This window comes from Bombus bifarius, unplaced genomic scaffold (assembly GCF_011952205.1).
Source record: "Bombus bifarius isolate JDL3187 unplaced genomic scaffold, Bbif_JDL3187 scf7180000008093_frag, whole genome shotgun sequence".
Taxonomy (NCBI): domain Eukaryota; kingdom Metazoa; phylum Arthropoda; class Insecta; order Hymenoptera; family Apidae; genus Bombus; species Bombus bifarius.
In genome coordinates, this window is record NW_022884442.1 from 1 (window position 1) to 20,830 (window position 20,830).

Here is a 20,830-nt window from a genome sequence, read left to right on the forward strand (position 1 = left end):
TATTACTGTAATATCGTGGAAATAAGGATAGCATTTTTTTTCCGATTACTTACAATTTATTAATATTAAACTGAATATAAGGATATAAATTGGACAGAGAACGATATTTATTTAACGGAAACTAAATGCAATACTCGTATCTATATCAAATAACTTTACAGTTATTTGACCACCCTCGTCACAACGAATCTAACACACACTCTCTCTCTCTCTAACAACTCTATCAATTCTCACGACTCTACTCTTCGACGACTCAATTAGCTCTGATTCTCGCAACACGCACACTTTTCGACTCGCACATTCTGATCTTTCGGTCGTCCCGCCTTGGATAGCGAAACCGTCCTTCTTCTAACGTTGTCTATTGTTTCCCTCATACCTATGTAAGAACTACCAACTACGTGCCTTTAGTCACGCAGGCTCTCTTAAATGTAAACGAACCACAGAAAGACGACGTACTCGGTTTTATCTATTTTCAACTGATTTCTAATTCGAACTACCTTACGATATTACATTACTCCTAAAACTAAGCTCTGAAATCTGAGCATATATATATATATATCAGAGATGAAAGGACACCGGAGCCTCTCCTTTGCAATTTTGGGAAAGTCCCTTAACACTTTAATCTAGATTCTACCATAGCCGTAATTAAGCGATTGCCGCCATTCAATCCGATTGTATTTGTTCCAGATTTATGATAGTGAGCTTGGGCTCGAGGCGACAACCAGTCGCCGAACGTAGCCGCGGTCAAGGGATGAACGTTTTTACCTAACAGAGGTATGGAGTGATTCTATAGCTCTCCTTAAAAGAAATAGTTGTAGCGGCACGCGACAGTAAACATTCCAACGATTTCTGTGCCGTGGCTCGCCACACACAAGTCCTATTCTTCGGGTAAGATGATTAACAGACGTCGACGCATCTCCACAGTACATGTTCAGCTAGCCTGAGGACCCGTTATAAATCTTAAGATTTAATTAACTAAAGTCCTTCAAACCGACAAACAGTCATTGTACCAACTACAAGAAGATAGGGGAAATCTATTTTTCTCACGAACGACGCTTCCCGCTAGCAATTTTCCCTCAAGGGCGGCTAGCATCCTCCTCTAACCACCAACATGGAAATTGACCAATTAACAGCAACGTCAGTTTCCCTCACTTTCCGAACGAAGGCATCTCTCCACGAATCCGATGATCTCGTGTCCTTAGACACACCCCAACGCGACGGAGACTTATTCCCTCGTGAGGTCACATTAGCTAGTTACATAGCGTCCTTACGCTCGGTGGATATTCTATGTTTTAACAAAGAGTTAGTTCAGTAATACTTGAACCGTAAACAAGGAAGTTGGGTACAACGTGGACCTTGGAAGAAGGCGCATTCTGTTATCCCGTTAATCGCGGATTCGTTATTGAACCTAGGATCATTGTCATTAGCTTCTCGAGTATCTGATTACCACAGTTACTTGCCATATTCTGTAATAATCATATTTACACTAGTACATATCTCCTCTATTGCATAACAATAATGTCTAATCCAAATAAAGATTTGTTTCACGCCCCTAACCCTAATCATAATGTGAACCCGACATATATATGTAATTAATTAGCTTTTGTTTTGTTCAATTTTCCTCTTATTGCTAGTATAGTAAAACAGTTATATCAATAAAAGTCACAACCTGCTTTCTCTCTCATACTTATCCTTCTTTCAATTCTTTAAATAATGCTCTCTTGCATATTTTATCTTAAAGTTCTTGTTAAAAAATATATGATCCGTCAGAGTTTTTGCTAATGATGTTCGCTTCGATATATGTTGTCAAGGACATTTTCCTGAGCAATTTCTAGAAGATTTTAGCGATCGCCTGTTATTCCCTAAGAAATTATCAATAAAAAATATTTATAAAAAACAATGTATAGTATTCATTTACATATAGTAGAGAAACACTGTTCTCGTTGCTCGCTCTACTCGCTCGTAAAAAGAGTAGTCCAACCTAATACCAGTTTCATATGCGAGCGAACAAGAAATTTTTAGAAATGTTTCTTTGGCCGAAAGTTAGAGAAGCCGCTTCGCTCGCATATGGAACATTGGGTTGGAATAGATTTTTATGAACTCGCAGAGTTCGCGGACCGAGTGGAACGACCAACATATGTGATGTTCCTTTCAAATAAAAACTAGGAAATAAACACGTACGTCCGTATTTGCAATTCACAGTCACATATATTTACATATAGGCAGAATATAATGTACAAGGTATTAAAAAAATTATTTGTAATTGCTTTGGGGGGGGGGGGTGATGCTACATCTTTAAATCTGCGGAGATCTGTTGAAAAAATGATTCGCAAAACTGATTTTAAACATGATATTCAAAATCAAATTTTTTTACCGCGTCATATAGTACTTATCACGAAGAACAAATGTCTAAAAAGAATCATGGTTTGCAAATGACCCGTTCATTTGAAAAAAATCTTTAAGGTTCCATTATCCCTTAAACTAATTTTGTTATTATATTGCGACAATATATTACGAATAAAAGACAATACAAGCAGAAAAATAAAGAAATAATATAATAATGATACGATATTATTATTGTATTAATACAAAATTAATAATATTATGAACATAATAATAAGTAATAAAGTTTAGAAAGCGTGCTGGGAATTGTTCTTTGTTCAAGACCTGATGGAAGATCACAGCGTGAAGTAGAAGTTCCAGATCGTCGATTGGGGTTAGGTTGATTTCCACTCGACGCTCATTGTGTACATTGACGTAAGAAAGAGCAAGTGTCGTTTGTGCAGTGTACGTATAAATCTATTGGTGTATTTGCGAACAATAGCTTATCGAGTAGGAATTTCACAAGAAGCAGTAAGAAGAATAATACGTAAAGAAGGTCTATGTTTTTATATGGTTCATATAATGCAAGAACTTTGTACGGTAGATTATACGGTACGGTAAATAAAAAAAAACCGATATTTCTTAGGCAATCTGTCCACGATACTACATATCTGACTTTAAAATATGAACAAAATCAGTTTAAAAATTCAGGACACTTTAAATACCTGTTCCTAAGAGAACAGATTTTTGCAACAGCAAAAAATTTGGCCTTGTTAATCATGTTCAGTGTTGAGGTTATTCGATGTGTAAACAGAGAGAACACGTGGATAAATTGTAAGACAGAAAATATATTTAAATAGAAGTGTAATTATAAGTAAGAATACAATTTGAGCTGGTCCAGATCCGCACGCTAGCTGTGTTACCCAATAACTGAAAACCCCGAAGCCAACGTCGCCTGTCTACTGTTTATGGCCTGACTTCGTCGCAGTCTTTTGTCTACGCGCTGTCAATGGCTTCAGTGCTTGAGAAAACTAAAAAGACCAGATGTAGAATTTTCTTAGAAGTGGTAACCATTTCAACATTCAGGAAATTTAGCGTTCCACTTTTTTGACAAATAAATTTTTTAACACGCTGTACATAGTAGTAGCAATATGCTTCTGTTAATAAATTTTTAAGGACTAACGAGTGATGGCTAAAATCTTCTGGAAGTTAATCAGAAGTGTGTCCTTGTCAACATATATCAAGGCCCAAGGTATTGGTGCTGGCTTCCCTTTTGTTAGTATTTATTTGACTATGTAATTGTATATATGTACTATTTGATCCGCTTCAATGTGATTTCGGCCTATTTTCAAGAAGGAAAGGGGAAATATAACCCTCCCTCCTTTTTATCGATTTACTTTCGCGTTTCGTCTCAAAATTATGTTAAATTTTGCTTGTTACAGTACCACGCCAAAAGAATTTACCTATAATTCTCAATGAGAGTTGATTGAAAATAGTTCAGTCGAGTAATAATAACTCCATTTGATTTTAGGATTGAGTTCGACTCTATTTTATTTTGAATTTCTTGAATTTCCTTATAAGATTTCGAGTATGTTGCTGGTCCGTGATTGAATGTTGCTTTTTTCACTATGAAGTGATATGTGTCATCAACGGCATCAAAAGACACAATGAGGAACCGAACGCACAAGACAAGATAGATAGTTTATTTTCTAACTGTGAGCACAGGAACTACTACATACTTAATCCTTAAAGAACAGGGCACAGTAGATAATTATTATTATTAAATAATTTCCATTGAAGTACTTTTTACTATCAACTCAACATATGTATAAATATATGTATATAAATGAAATGAATGCAAATGAATTTTAGAGAATTTTAAAGAATGCTTTGCACTGTTTCGGTAAAGTTATAATTCAGTCCTAAGCGGTACAAAGTAAAGTGTATAATTTATTTATTTTAATTTACAATGAAGAACGCAAGAATGATCATTAGATCGCTTATGCAAATAATAAATTTTCATTATTTTTAAAACTGCAATAATTATTTTAAGTTTAACTGGGAATTGTCAAGATTTATAGCTACTTCGTTTATGATTAATAAATATTGATTGGGTGAAACTATAGAACCGTAACGTCTTTTCCGATTTCAATGACTTTTGAATATGTTGTCAAGTGCATGATTGCGAACAACTACCTTCTTTAACTATCTAAGAAATCTATCTATATCATTACAATGAATTCTGTTTATAAATTACATATCATATATGTCGGGTTTACATTAGAATTAGGGTTAGGGGCGTGAAACAAATCTTCCTTTGGGTTACACGTTGTCGTTATGCAATAGAGAAGACATTGACTAGTGCAAATACGATTATTATAGAACCGGACAAGTAACCGTGGTAGTTAGGTACTCGAGAAACTAATGACAATGATCCTAGGTTCAATAACGAATCCGCGGTCGACGGGATGATAGATGAACGTACTCACAAAGTCTAAGTCTGGTTAAAACGTGAAATAACCACTGATCGCGAAGATGTTACTCTTTTCATCGATGAGATCGCGAGCGAGAATGCCTTTCCCGTCCCGATCATGCCACAGAGGAAAACTATAATGGGGTGTGTCTAAGGACACGAGATCATCGGATTCGTCGAGAAAAGCCTTCGTTCAGAAAGTAAGGGAAATTGGCGTTGCTAATTGGTCAATCTCCATATCGGTGGTTAGAAAAAGATGCTAGCCGCCCTCGAGGGAAAGTTGCTAGTGGAAGACGCCGCTCGTTGAAAAATATGTCTCCCCTATCTTCCCGTAGTTGGGACAAAGACTGTTCGTCTGTTTGAAGGACTTTAGTTAACTAAACCTTAAGATTTATAACGGGCCCTCGGGCTAGCCGAACATGTACTGCGGAGACGCATCGACATCTGGCAATCATCTTACTCGAAGAATAGGGTCTGCGTGTGGCAAGCCACGGGACAGAAACCGTTGGAATGTTTACTGTCGCGTGTCGCCACGAATATTTCTTTTAAGGAGAGCTATAGAATTACTCCATACCTTTGTTAGGCAAAGCGTTCATCCCGTGACCGCGGCTACGTTCGGCGACTGACTGTCGCCTCGAGCCCAAGCTCATTATCACGACTCTCGAACAATTACAATCGGGTTGAATAACTACAATTGTTCAATTACAGCTATAGTAGACTCTAGGTTACAATGTTGCGGGATTATCCAAAATTCCAAAGGCTCCGGTGTTCTTTCATCTCCGACACGGCCTTCCTGACTATCACACGTCCTCGTGTGTAACTAAAATATCGTGTTTTCTTACATTAGATTCAACTGACATTATTTACGATTTAACTAAATGTCCAAGCAAGTCAAGGATCCAGTGCAATAACAAAGTTTCGTTCGGAGGTTTGACAACAGAAAAATAAAAGAGAATAGGAATTTGTAATGTTATAATTTGTATTCAAAGTGTTAGGTGCGTTCTGTGAGTCGCCAGTCAGACCGTAATGACACAACAGATCATTTTCGATTTCGTACACTGGTGAACCTCAGTTTGTTGGATCATATTGCCACGTTGGGTGCATTACACCCAGAAAGCACATAAACCCACTCAACGGGTTACAACCAAAAGCACATCAACCCACTCAACGGGTTACAACCAAAAGCACATCAACCCACTCAACGGGTTACAACCAAAAGCACATCAACCCACTCAACGGGTTACAACAAAAAGCACATCAACCCACTCAACGGGTTACAACAAAAAGCACATCAACCCACTCAACGGGTTACAACAAAAAGCACATCAACCCACTCAACGGGTTACAACAGAAAGCACATCAACCCACTCAACGGGTTACAACAAAAAGCACGTAAACCCACTCAACGGTTTACAACAAAAAGCACGTAAACCCACTCAACGGTTTACAACAAAAAGCACGTAAACCCACTCAACGGTTTACAACAAAAAGCACGTAAACCCACTCAACGGTTTACAACAAAAAGCACGTAAACCCACTCAACGGTTTACAACAAAAAGCATATAAAACCACTCGGTGTATTACTATGACCACAACGCAGTGTTAATGATCCTCTGAGGTCAGTGTACTTGCATCGTTATTATCACCGCCGTTGTCATCACCGCAGACGTCTAACTCAGCAGGGACGCAACCTTCTGGCATTTTTCTCAGTCTGTCGTGTCTGTCCTTATATGATCGTTTGCCGTCTAAGGTTTTTAGGGTATATCTATCTCCTTCCAAAGTCTCTGCTATTACGAATGGACCCCTGAATTTCGGATCTAACTTCGTCTGGTTTCTTTCCTCGTTTTTGCGTAATACGAAATCGCCAAGGTTGAACCTAACTATTTTAGCTTTGTTTTCGTGGAACCTATCCTTATCGTATTTGGCGCTTGCTTCTATATTCTTTATCGCCTGCTGTCTTATATGGGAGATATTTACTTCTCTTTCTTCGATATTGTCGGGTAGGGATAAGCCGTAGGGTCTCGCTGTTTTACCGATTAGTAGTTCCAACGGGCTTGACTTAGTCACGCGGTTGGTGGTACAATTTAAGGCCAGTTGTATTTCCCCGATCGCGTCTTGCCAGGACCGCCAGTTGGTTTCTATTGTTGTGAACATGTTTTTTTTTAGCGTACTCATAATACGCCCTACCTGTCCGTTGGCCCTACTAGCTCCGGTCGCAATTAAATGGAATTTAATGTATTTATCTTGACAAAAGTCTGGAAATTCTTTGCCCGTAAAACATCTTCCCTGATCCGCTATTACCCGGCAGGGACTGCCGAATAAAAATATAGTACTTAAGTGCTTTAACGGTACTAAGGAAATCTACTTTACGAGTATGATGCAGATATGCGAATTTAGTGAAGACGTCGACCAAAACAATGACATACTCTTTCGAACCACTTTTACCGCTTAGTTTGCCCGTTATGTCCACGTGAACTGTATGCCAAGGTATGCTGGTCTTAGGTATAGGATGTATTTCAGCTTGTATTTTACCTGAACTGGCCTTCGAAACTTGACAAGCGTGACAGTTCTCTACGAATTGGCGAACATACTCCGCCATTCCTTCGAACCAGTAACACTCGTACAGTTTCTCAAGCGTTTTATCCCAACCTAAGTGCATAATTGACTGTTGCACATGGTTAATAACAGATCATCTAAAACCTCTGGGGACAATGGACAAGCAGAGAGTTCTGCCTTTTCTCTGTATTTTACGATGAAGGGTACCGGACCGTAACTCATACGTATTCGCGACGTCTTCCGCGAGCTCTTCATTCTGTAATTTATTGACGATCCCAGAAATTTGGGAGTCGCGACGTTATTCCACTAATAGCTAGTCTTCGGAGATTTCGGTCAGATTGATTTCCTTCTCTATGACTTCGTTGATCGTAAGATGATCCAAGTCTACGGGATTTCGCGAGACAAAATTTACGTGGGCCATTCGTTTACCTTCCCGGTACAGAATGTCAAAAGTAAAAGTTTGTAAGTAAGCCCACCACCTGTAAACCCTGTCATTTAAATTTACCTTACTACTGGATGCCTTCAAAGGATTACAATCGGAGACGACAAGAAATTCTCGTCCGTGGAGATAATGACGGAAATGCTTGACGGCGTTTACAACTGCTAACGTTTCTAGTTCGTAAGAATGATACCTAGATTCCGCAGGGCTACTTCTTATACTGTAATATTCTATTACTCTATTTTTACCTTCAATCTTGTGCATTAAAATAACCTCATATCCATCCGAACTAGCGTCGATACGAAGTTCTATCGGGTAGTTCGGGTCAAATACCATTAACACCGGCGCGTCGGTCAAGGCGGAAATTACCTTTTGCCTTATTTTTCCATGCCTATCTGTCCAAGTCATGTTTTTATTATCGGAAGTAAGCGCATACAAGGGTTTCATTACCCGTGAAAATTTAGGGACGAATTTTCGGAAATAAAGGGCTAAACCTATGAACTGCCTGAGCTGTGTGACGGTCGTTGACGCAGGTAAAGAACTCAAGGCGTGCATTTTACCCGGATTGGGACGAACTTCTCCGTCGTAAATTACATATTCCAAATAGAGTACCGATGCCTTTAGAAAAGAACATTTTGAAAAGTTAAAGGAGAATCCGGCTTTTACAAGGGTATCTAGTACGGTGTGCAATACTTTTAGAGCTTGATCTATCGAGTCGGCAATAATTAGGGGATCATCCAAATAGACGACAACGTAAGAATGGCACGTTGGCTGTTATACGTGTTTTCAAAGGAATCTCAAGAACGATCTCTCGTTTCGTTTGTTCGCAACCTCGAAATCAGCAGCCGCTGCTGAATGGAACGAAGGAAAGTGTAGTACAGATCACTCCGACCAAATGATTTCTTATGTCACCGCAATTAAAAAGGGTCAAATGCTACAGAAGACTTGGCACGCGACTACTCCTGGGGTTTCCGTAGTAAACGCTTTGATGGTTTACAAAATTGTAGCAAGGAAGAACATAAATATTAGAATATTTAGACAAGTATGAGTTGCAAAATTATTAGGGTTGTCCGAAAATATAAGAATCCCCATTTTCGACGGAGTCAGCATAGTATCGCCGTCCCGAAAATGACTTCCGGAAGAAACATTAAACGCGCACGAACTTATGTTATGCAAATAAAGGACATCGAATGGATCGAACAAAGGCACAAAAGAATTCGAAGAAAACAACAACTTATTATCCAAATTGTTCATCGAGGGTAATCAATGCTGTATACTTCCTAGAATTAGGATGAATAGGGATTTGGAGAAACCCACCGGCCATGTCCAGAATAATAAAATATCTCGCTTTTGCAATCTCGCGACTTGACCCGCAATGAGGGGTAAAGGATACCGATCCGCGACCGTATATTTATTTAGTTCTCGAAAATCTACCTATCATCTATCTGAACCATTGTTCGTCTTCACGAGTAACACAGGGCTCGCGAACGGTGAATTACTAGGCTTTATGATTTTTGGCTGTAATTAAGTCGCTTGTTCTATCACGTACTATTCTGCGCTCGCGAAGTCTATTAGGACTCCTTGTACGGCGATGTTAGGATCAATTAATTGTACTTCTAACTGGCCTGTATTTTTTGTACGAGTACGTAGGGAACCCGTAACGGATGAATCTCTGAATTTTCGAAAAGAAAGATTAATCGACTTTTATCACTACCACGTACCTCATTGTCAACTTCATTAACATCGATCTCGTTTTCAGCGGTTTTATTACAGGCATTAATTATTTTTGTTTTACACATAGCGAGGCTATTTTGTGTAATATTACGTCAAAATCTTGGCTTAAAATTTAACGAGTAATCGCGATATCGTATTGTTAAATAACTATCAGCGAGAACATGAAAGGTTTATCTCTAACCACCGACACCTGCAACGGACAAGATTTGAGCGATACGTTTAGTACCAATATTTCTTATTCCTCGCATTACTACTATATCAATCGTTCTTTTGCCAGAAATTCTCAAGACTACGGATTCTTTAATTAGCGAACACTCGGCTCCGAAATCGGGGTAAAATGGAAACGACTCACCCGGATGGCTTGATGTACCAGTTAGCGCCTCCACTACGTAGAAGTCAATTCGACACTCGGCATTGAAATTATATTCAGGGCACTGCTTTGTAAAGGATCTTTCTCCATAATCAGATTGGTAGCTGCGCACCAGGCAGCGGAGTCGAAAAATTGTTAGGTTCCACACTCGATTTTTGCACTAGCGACGGAATTGACTCGCGCACGATGGTCGTAAGCTCTTGCACTGTTATAACCGGCACTGATCCCACTTCTGATGTCGGGTTTACATTAGAATTAGGGTTAGGGGCGTGAAACGAATCTTCGTTTGGGTTACACGTTGTCGTTATGCAATGGAGAAGACATTGACTAGTGCAAATACGATTATTATAGAACCGGACAAGTAACCGCGGTAGTTAGGTGCTCGAGAAACTAATGACAATGATCCTAGGTTCAATAACGAATCCGCGGTCGACGGGATGATAGATGAACGTACTCACAAAATCTAAGTCGGACGCGTAATATTCACTGGTCGTAAAGAGTTACTCCTTTCATCAATGAGATCGCGAGAAAGAATGCCTTTCCCGTCCCGATGATGCCACAGAGGAAAACTATAATGGGGTGTGTCTAAGGACACGAGATCATCGGATTCGTCGAGAAAAGCCTTCGTTCAGAAAGTAAGGGAAATTGGCGTTGCTGCTAATTGGTCAATCTCCATATCGGTGGTTAGAAAAAGATGCTAGCCGCCCTCGAGGGAAAGTTGCTAGTGGGAGACGCCGCTCGTTGAAAAATATGTCTCCCCTATCTTCCCGTAGTTGGGACAAAGACTGTTTGTCTGTTTGAAGGACTTTAGTTAACTAAACCTTAAGATTTATAACGGGCCCTCGGGCTAGCCGAACATGTACTGCGGAGACGCATCGACATCTGGCAATCATCTTACTCGAAGAATAGGGTCTGCGTGTGGCGAGCCACGGGACAGAAACCGTTGGAATGTTTACTGTCGCGTGTCGCCACGAATATTTCTTTTAAGGAGAGCTATAGAATTACTCCATACCTTTGTTAGGCAAAGCGTTCATCCCGTGACCGCGGCTACGTTCGGCGACTGACTGTCGCCTCGAGCCCAAGCTCACCATCACGACTCTCGAACAATCACAATCGGGTTGAATAACTACAATTGTTCAATTACAGCTATAGTAGACTCTAGGTTACAATGTTGCCGGATTATCCAAAATTCCAAAGGCTCCGGTGTTCTTTCATCTCCGACATATACATATATTAATGATGATAAAAGGTTATTCTTATTTCTGATAAACTCGAAAGCGAAACGACAAACGACAACATTATACCATGATACACCACACAGAAGAAACTAATAGAGAACACTTTAAGCTTGGCAAACTTACCGCCCGATGAATTTGTATACACCACAACCAAAAACACATGGCTTTGATCGTAGGAGAAGCGGTCCATATAGTCAAATGCATTCCAGTACAAGTAAAGGAACTCCACCCGGACGTGCGCCAAACGTGGCGATACTCAGCACCATCGTCATTGGCCACGAGCAGAATATATACCCAAAAGACTTCGATGCACTACTGGACCACGTCATGTTCCCGGCAGAAAAATCTGCAATCTTGAACACATTGGCCAGAAGAGCAACGGGAAAAACAATCGTCCCTGGAACAGTAAACATCCTGGGAATGATGGACAAAAACACATTAACGACAATAGCGAAAAATGCCGTATCAGGTTTATGGACAGGTTTTATGGAATTTGGAACTGTCAGTGCAGCAATATCTGGAATACTCACAATATTTAAATTAATCAAGACAATAATAGATATAGCCGTACACGGATACCAGCTACGTGAAACTTACGGATGTGGAGCAATATACGGCCCAGTCACCCACCCGCTGCTATACCTCAAAAGAAGACGAAATATCGATGATCAAACAGCACAACCTCAAGGGATATCGATAGCACCGGTAGTCATTCAAGTACCAACGACACCTGCGTTCGCCTTGAGCAAACTCAGAGATACCATCAGTCAAATTTCCTATGGAAATTTGAACTCCAAGGGCGGGGGTGTCACGTCCCGCGCTCCGCACGCGACGTAACAAGAACAAGAAACCATTCTATACAAAACACGCGAGTAAGGATTTGAATGCACAAACGAACACGCGGCATCACGAAACGAAAGGAAGGATTAACAAACGAGGGCGATTAACAGATCCAACCAATAAATAAAATACATAATACAAACAATTCTAAATAAAACAGAAAATAAGAATAACTACAAAAGGGTGAGATAATTGAAACGCCAGGAATATATATATATATATAAATATATTTCAATCAATCAATTTGGAGAGTTACATATAAGTATAAAACATATATGCCGAACGTGTAATAACCTAGTGAATATTAGAGGCAGTGCGTCCAACACTATGCAATAAATACAAAATTATCAAATTATAAAATATAAGTATACATGATGTCGAAAACTAATAGTTTAACGAATACATAAAACATACAATATCGTATTATTAGAGAAATGAAGGTTACGTTGTCAGAAATATATATATATGTGTGCGAATTCTATCAAACCGATAATCTAAGATACATACTTAAAACTAGCCTACATTCCGGTAAAGGATAAATAAATAATCGACACTTCATTTCGTATGAATACTACACCGCCAAGAAAATATGCATATGAATACGTATATATATATATATATATATATATGCATGTGTGCGCGTATGTTTTATATTATCGAATACTCTATAAAATAAACTACTCAAAACAATAAATAACGCAATCGAAGAATTACAAACACACAACATAAAATATATATATATGCGTATATTCACACGAACAATACTTTAAAGCAGTATTAATAAGTAAATGTTTAATTGCGGTAGAATAAGGAAAACGAGCGGCAGACAATTACTTCGATATTAAACAAAATTTAAAGACCCGTTACTATAACTTTGCTGATGACATTTATGAGCAGCCATGTTAGATTTACACGCGTCACGGCGACAGGAATATTAAGGATTAATGGAAGTCAGGCGCGAGAAATAAATCATGAAAACATATTGTTAACACTTTTCTTTAATAAAATATGTGCGCAGCTACAAATGTAAAAATATATATATATATATATATGTCGGATCACGATTCGAATTTTGGGCGCGCGACGACTCTTCATGTGGACTAGCCATCGTTTCACAAAGCCGAGATTTTATTTACACGTATATACAGGTCTATCACTAAGCTTAACAAATAATAAGTACAACTAATAATAAGTCTAACAAACACTAAGCCTAATGAATAATACGATCTACGAATAATTAAATTAAATAATACTATTAGCAATGTTTGAGTTCAAACGAATCCACGGTCACCGGGATAACTCCTTACTAAGCGAAACTAACTTAGACGCAAATGCGATCGTCGAAAATGCTCGATGTATCACTCTCCAAGGCAATCGCAAGAATGCCAGCCTCGTGGAGATTTTTCTCCCTGTACGATTGCATTTTGTTTTCTATACCCGTTTGGAAGCATCGAGAAGGTTCCAAACGCCGTTGCTAGGCACACTCGTTGGAAGCATCGAGAAAGTTCCAAACGCCGTTGCTAGGCAGTTTCTGCCTGGAGTTTTGATTACTAATACAATGTATGTCCCATTGCATCGGCACCTCCGAGGCAACATCACACGTGGCTCGGCCCGCTCTCGAGGCCGCATGCCGCCACAACCACATTTCTCGGAAAACACATACAACCACTCCAGACCTCCGTTAGATAAAACATCCATCCCGTGACCGTGGCTACGTTCAGCGACCGATTGTCACCTCGAACCCAATCTCGCTTATTACAAATCTTAAGCAATTACAACTATAATAAAATCTAGGCTAAGGTACTAGAGGATGTTCCCAAAATTTCCAAAGAAGGGCTTCGGCTTTCCTTTCATCTCCGACATATATAATCAATTAAAAAGGAGGAAATATAGAATTAAAATACATATATTTAACAAACATAAAATAGATATCATATTTAAAATATATATATATATATATTTATCATACATAAAAACAAAAGCCGTTTAAAAGAAAAATAATAATAAGGAACTTCCGATGGAAATGCCTCCGCAAACATTGTTCGAACGTCGATCACCGAAACCTAGGGAAACAACAAGAAAGGGGAAACATCAAAATCGCAAAAACAATCATTAAAGTACCCCCAGCGAACCACCACCCCGTGGGGGATGGCATTATAAATAAGCAAGCAACGTAGAGCAGAAAAGACTCGATAACTATCATTTAGCGATTAACATTATTATTCTGGTGAACATTGTTACGCTCAATTATCATTTATTATTCCGGTGAATATTCTTATTACGTTGCTCACTCATTTAACATTATCGTTATTATACTCACCAACTATCGATCATCATTAACACCCTGGTGAATATTCTTATTACATTATTCTTTGTTCATTGTTATTGCGATCTTCGTTATTACGGTTTATAATTATTTTGTTCACTTTTGTTAATTATTTCGTTATTACGTTCGTTATTGCGCTCAACTTTAGAAATTTTGTATAGTATTTTGCGCTTCGGAGTCTATAGTTTTCCGTCAAGAAAGGAGAGCCGCGACTAAGTAAAAAGAAAATTTTATCTTTGAACGCGCATTGTAATTACGGTATTAATCCAGTCAGTAAATTGTTCTGTCCGTATCGAAATAGAAAAATAAAGTAAACGTTGATAGTAAATTGTATTCGAGTTCAAGTAATAAACCCAGTAAAAACTTCGACGACCAACGGAACAGCTGAGGTAAATGGCGCCAGACTCCTCAAGGTAAGAGAATTAATTCTGAGAATTTCCTTCTTCTCTGATAATTTCGTTGCCCTCGAGAATCGAATTAGAACTTCCTATCATCGATCCCGTTTTATTTTCGCGAACGGTTTCGAAGATAGAATCATCGTTTAACCTTTAAATAAAAAGGAGTTGTCCGCTGTGTCGGCTTGTGCGAACGGTGTTTTCAGCTACTGAACCACCCACTGATCTTCGCATTCCTCCTCCCATTGTTGGCAGAATATTGCCCGTCTTTGGACAAGGCTTGCGAAATCACACAAATCCCGCACAGAGAGGACTATTAAATACATCGTCGGGGTCAATCGAAAATTAAGAGAGATACCGGCATTGCTAATAACCGATATTCTTGCCACCGTCGCATGCGATCGTAAGAGAGAAATAGGAGAACAATTTCCCTTCGGAAATTTAACCAAAGGATCGTTCGCTGTGTTGGCTTGTGCAAACGGTGTTTTCGATTATCAAAACACCCGTCGATCTTCGCATTCCTCCTCCCACTGTTGGTAAAATACTACCCGTCTTTGGGCAAGACTTGCGAAATCACACGAGTCCCACACAGAGAGGATCGTTAGAATCATCCTCGATTATTAAACTCTAAAGGCAAGAAGATCGTGGTAACAAAATCCATCGTAGGAAATGAATTGAGTTTCGGTTCTAACGGCAACCTGTTACAGTGAAACTAAAAGAGAAGAAGTCGAACGTAAAAATAAATTTATATATATATATATATATATATATATAAACGACGAAAAATCTCACATTCCTATCCGATCCAGTAACGCTAAAAATACATATATCCGGTTAATAAAATATATATATAAAGGTAATAATCTAGGCGATTCCACATTCAAATAAAATCCGTTCAACGAGGACAAATAATTATTAATCCCAGCTTAAATCCTCTCCCGTGCCAGTATTCCTGCACATCGCAGGTTAGCCGAAAAGTGAAATTCGTTTACCAGTTGCATTAAGCATCAGTTAACGCTACCTATTAAACGGAAATTAATAGAAATAAAATATTTTGAAATAGTCCTTAGACTATTTCTGGTGGCAGCAACTACCGTAATTAATTAGAAATCTAAACTAGTATTACATACATAATAATATCATTTCAAATTAATTTCCTTCAGACTAAATTCAAACTCAACAACAAAAAAAAATTTTCAGTAAACTCTAAATTTAAAATTTGATCGATGTCGATAAACTAATACGTAACATTTAATATATATATATAGTAAATATTTTGGTAAGAGCGGTGGGATACGCTTCACGGAGGATTAAAGTTGGTTTAAACGGTTCGATACGCTCCACAGAGGACTAAGGTTGTCACGTTTGTCAATAAAATATATACTTGAGAAACAATGGCGACTAAATTAAAATCGTTGGACAAAGACATGATCTTGATGTTATCGGAAAAACTTAAAGCATGGGATGCGAATTTTCGCGACATGAGTACAACAATGAATAAATTACAAGACGATGTGCGTTCACTGAAAATAAAAAAGGAAATCAAGACACCCGTATCATCGCCGATAATTTCACAAGCGACAATACCGATAGAAGTTAATCCCCAATCAATTAAGTTAAAAGATGCAATAGAGACAGTACCAGTGTTCGACGGACATCGACCCTCGGTACTTCGATTTTTAAGAGCATGCGAGCGCGCGCGAAACATGGTTCCTAGGCATCAAGAATCTCAGTTAGTAAAATTATTAACAAATAAGCTTCGCGGGCACGCGTTTCTCGCCATAGAAGACACAGAAATAATAAGTTTAAACGATTTCGGGAATAAATTAAAAGATATGTTCGATCCGGGAAAAACGGTTAACGAATATAAAGGGCAATTAGCTACAATATTTCAACGACCGGGAGAAGATATTTTGGACTACATAGAGCGCGTCAAAGATCTCAGACTGGCAATAATGAACGGGGAAAGGTACGAGTACGGCACCGTATTTCAAGATAGGATAGATCGAGACACGACGGAAGCTTTCGTTAAGGGGCTCCCAAACGAGGTGTATTTACGAGTAAAAATAGCAGGATACCAATCCTTGGACGATGCGTACCGCCAAGCCGTGAAAGCAACGCGAGAATTAAAACAAGCGAACGATAGATTTCGATATCAACATCCGACACCTTCGAATAATTATAACCGAAACAACCGCCAGGACTGGAGATTTGTACCGTCGTCGCGGAAACACCTAAACAACCCGGGAATAAAAGAAAATGTCAGGAGAGAAACAAGAGCAATAACTTGGGAAGAAAAACGCACAAATAAATACCTCGATAGAGATCTAAATCAAAAGAGAGATGCTGATCATTTCAACCAACCAACTTTTCAAAGCAAACACCACTCCGTTGCTGTGATGAGGGATAATGTCACGTTAAATAATAAGAGGACGCACGGTGCCATAGATAGGATCATGGGTGAGAAATTTTCTGAATTAGCAAACAAGATAAATAATATTAGTGCCAAAGAACCTTCAGACGAAGCAGAAACTAGGAAATTGAACGACTAGACGACAGGCAACGCTTATCCACTGCCTAATATCACAGAGATATTGGACCCGCCGGGAAGTGCGAATTGCCTCTCCACGTTCGACTTGGCAAAGATACAAAAGCAAGACTCCACGAAATTCGTGAATGTTTCAACCATTATAGGAAAAGAGATAGCGAGTGTATCTCACTCAAAAACTTCTATAAAACCATCAGAAGGAAACTTTATCGAACTCAAAGCCAAATCATTAAATTGCAAGGAAGATCACACTATAGAAAATAAAAATATAGCTATCCCTAAATCCAAAACAGAATCTATAAGCAAAAAGGTTTGTAATAAAAATTCAAAGAATAATTCTAAATCTACCGAAAATATTCTTAAACGTTCCATACAAATAAATAATAATTTAATTAAAATAAGCACTTCCAGTGAAACTATTCATCCTGAAAAGGTAGAGAAAAATAAAGGTGTTGTGAATAAAGTAAATGAAGAAGAAAAAAGGGTAACTAAGGAAAAGGATTCTAAACATTTTCGAGCTGAAGAAACGCAAGTTCAACGAGCTCAAAGAAATCAAAAGGGAGAAAATAAGGAATCACCAGTCGAAGATATATATAAAAACTTGAATAAATACGCTAGCCATTGGATTATAATTGGATTAAAAATACTTTATTGGTTACTACATCTAATATTTGACGTAGGTAACATAGTAGGTAGTGTCGATCTTATAATTGCCCCAAGAAAATATAAATGGTATCAAACTATACTATATACAAAATATTTTTGGGTTAATATGGCTGCGGCACTTTCAAAAATTTGTATTTTGAATGCTATTAGCAAGCAATTGGATAATTGGATCGATGTCAGTAAACTTGCGTCTTGGCGCAAAATAAAAACTAAAATGAAGGAAAGGAACGAAATTCTCCCCGCACAAATTAGTTTTGGACATCTAGCCAGAGAACCTGTCGGTGAAGTAACAATCGAAGAGAACATGGAACCAACATGCGCAGAATATCTCGAAGATCTGTTCAATAAAATTAACACTGTACAACGAATGGCAAGAGAAAATTTGATAAAATTCAAACTAAGACCAAAAGAATATTACGATCGACGAATCAACCCTCAAGATTTTAAAATAGGAGATTCGATATATCTACTAAAAGAACCCAGTAAAGGAAAATTCTCCGATCAATATACTGGACCACACAAAGTGCTAGAAATCTTGCAGAACCAAAACGTCAAGATTGAAGTAAAAGGGATTCCGCGAACGGTGCATTTAAACAAGTTGAAACTGGCGCATAATCGAAATAAGCAATGAATAAAGCGATTTCATTGGACAACGTAGTGCGGTAGTATATGTTATAGTGCTGTTCGTCGAATAATGCAGATATCGAACACCTAAAAGGAAAAAGGAAAATTATTATACGTGTTTCAATTATTGCTTAAATATAAAACGTGTTAACTCAATGAACAATTAACTAGCGAAAGTGAAAGTTACCTTGTGAACAAGTGATCAGCACACAAGAAAGTGTACGTGCAGGTATAAGTTATGGATTGTTGTTCGTGGAACGCAATGTATGACAGCTACCTGAAATAAGTGAATAAATTAGTTTCAATTGTCTCAGTGCAAAATACAAGGTTACTAAATGTTATAACTATATTATGGATAAATCAAAAGGAGGTGTGACACCGTTCGTCGAACAATACAGATAGCGAAAACCTAAAAAGAAAAAAGGAAAATTATTATGTGTACTCCAATTATTGTTTGAATATACAACGTGTCGATTCAGTAAATAATTAAAAGAGGGAAAGAGAAAGTTACCTTGTAAACAAGTAATCATTATACAAGAAGGTCTACGTGCAAAATAGGTTATGGCTCCCAGCTTGCGGAACACCATGCACCAGCTGAAAATAAACGAACGAATTAACTCCAATTGCCGTAATGCAAAGAGCAGCATCGCTAAATGTTATAACGGTGCTGTGGAGGCGTGGCATTGTTCGTCGAATGACACAGATAGCGGAAACTTGGAAAAAGAAAAGAAGTTTATTACGAGTGCTCCAATTACTGTTTGAATGTAAAACGTGTTAGTTCAACGAATAACGAAAACAGTGAAAATGCAACTTACCTCGTGAACAATCAATCACCATACAAGGAAGTGTACATGCATGGATTTCGCAGATTAACAAGAAGAAATAAAATAGCTGATAAATATAGAAAGTGGTTAGAAAATAATTAACATAGATTAATTGAGAGTTAGTAATAAATATAACCGGAGTAAAAGGATATTTTATTATGTATTAATCTACGTAGTATTGTTATATTATTATATCTAACATGTAGAAGTGGATTTTGTAATGCACAATAGCGGTCGCACACACAATGCACTATACACATATTAAATTAAATGAATTAAACAGTACCTTTATAGCCACAGATATAAGACGATTGAAGGCAACCGTAGTAAGTATCCAAGGCATATCGAAGAATTGGACGACGTTGTGGGAATGATCCAGGTAAGTGACGCAGCATCAAATAAGTAGAATCTAAAGAATTACAGACAATGTTAATCTAACAAATAAATTTTAATCACTAATAAGGAACTGTTCCATTACATAAAATAATAACAAATAGCAAGTACATGCAATAATAAATTAATAGGGAAAATAAGGAAAGGTCAATAAACACATAAATGGGTTAGAAATTAACCAAGATGGACTAACTGAATATTGGCGACAAGACATGATTGAACTCAGTGCAAAGGAATAAAGTTATGCCACACGAAATAACTGGTAACGCAATACACAAAACAATATTACAGAACACTACCAAATAAAATTATAGTGATTAACAATTAATTAGTTATTTCAACAACACGTCACTGTTGACATTAAACCAACGCCATACCAAAGAGACACGCGAGCGACCATGTTGAAAAATTTGTCGCGCGCAGATACAAATAACAGCTAATACAATATAATACGGCATAATAATAGCAATGTTAGGTACTAATAAAAAAAAAGAAAAAAAAACACAAGAAAAAGGGAGAGAGTTAAGGAATAAATAACAACTAACATAATTATAACATATTATATATATTATACTATATACAAAGATACGGTATTCATACAAGGGAACAGATCCAAAAGAAAATTATATAAATGATATATATATATAAATAATATATAAATATATATATATATATAATATATATATATAAATGATATATATATATATATATATATATTAACTATTTTTATATGTGTGTACAGAACTGATGGCGAACTCATCAACCATTCTCTGAACGACGGACGGAAGAACACGAATAGCAATCCGCACAGAGGAACTGTAAAGTATTGGTACGCCACCCACGAAACCAAGTACTGATGCTATCCACCTGTAAACAAACAACATTCATAACTATGCATATAATTTTCACTTATGTTCACCAATATATATATACACGTATGTTGTAAAATAGGCGATATTTATGACATTCACTTTCATTGATAATGCAAGTGACTCATAAAATTGAGTCGTCGTATTTACCATTGCACGCACATATATATATACTCGAAGACAAGGTACACTTGTAATACTTATTCCTATCGA

At 37.7% G+C, this 20,830-nt stretch overlaps 1 long non-coding RNA gene across 3 annotated transcripts; it reads right to left on the reverse strand.

Annotated features, from left to right (window-relative positions):
• Positions 1 to 18,416: 18,416 nt before the first annotated feature.
• Positions 18,417 to 20,095, reverse strand: LOC117208440. 3 transcript variants are annotated; one of them, XR_004487698.1, is made up of 4 exons: positions 19,942 to 20,095; positions 19,642 to 19,764; positions 18,719 to 19,125; positions 18,417 to 18,618 (listed from the first exon to the last, which is right to left on the reverse strand). It is a non-coding gene; the product is annotated as an uncharacterized LOC117208440 (long non-coding RNA). The 3 variants fall into 3 exon arrangements; XR_004487697.1 differs by having other exon boundaries at positions 18,719 to 18,940; positions 19,043 to 19,125; positions 19,642 to 20,095; XR_004487696.1 differs by having other exon boundaries at positions 19,642 to 20,095.
• Positions 20,096 to 20,830: the final 735 nt, after the last annotated feature.